This window comes from Orycteropus afer, unplaced genomic scaffold (assembly GCF_000298275.1).
Source record: "Orycteropus afer afer isolate SDZICR_OR568_19922 unplaced genomic scaffold, OryAfe1.0 scaffold00303, whole genome shotgun sequence".
Classification (NCBI taxonomy): Eukaryota; Metazoa; Chordata; class Mammalia; order Tubulidentata; family Orycteropodidae; genus Orycteropus; species Orycteropus afer.
In genome coordinates this window covers 2579291-2579964 of record NW_006921890.1, presented here as the reverse complement: position 1 = coordinate 2579964, position 674 = coordinate 2579291, and positions in this window count along the sequence as shown.

The following is a 674-nucleotide window of genomic DNA, read 5'->3' as shown; positions in this document are numbered from 1 at the left end:
TGGAAGCGAGAATGGCCAGACTTTGTCTCACCTATTTTGGTCATGTTGTCAGAAGGGACCATTCCCTGGAGAAGGATGTCATGCTTGGTAGGGTAGAGGGTCGATGAAAGAGGGGGAGGCCTTCAATGAGATGGATTGACAAGGTGGCTGTGATGATGGGCTTAGGTATAGCAGGGATCGTGGAGCTGGCGCGGGATTGGGCAGTGTTTTGTTCTGCTGTGCATGGTGTCACTGAGTCAGAAATGAGTCGACGGCACCTAACAACAACAACATGGTTGCTATGGTTGCTATGAGTTGGAGCCTACTTGATGGCACCTGACAACAACAACATCAAGGATCCCCAGTGGCACAAGTGGTTAAGCACTCAATGGCTAATCGAAAAGTCAGTGGTTCGAACCTACCAGTCAGTCTGCGGAAGAAAGATGAGGCAGGCTGCTTCTGTAAAGATTACAGCTTTGGAAACCCCATGGCCTGTTCTACTGTGTCCTATAAGGTAGCTAGGCGTGGGAATCAAGTCCAACGCAGTGGGTTTTTCTGATTACATTTCAAAGGTACTTTTTCCAAGTAAGGTCACAAGTACCAGAGTTAGGATTTTAACCCAGATTTTTTCAGACCCAAGTCCACCCATGACGCTTTTTTCTTCTTTTATCTTTTCACCCCTTTGCTGCAGAGGC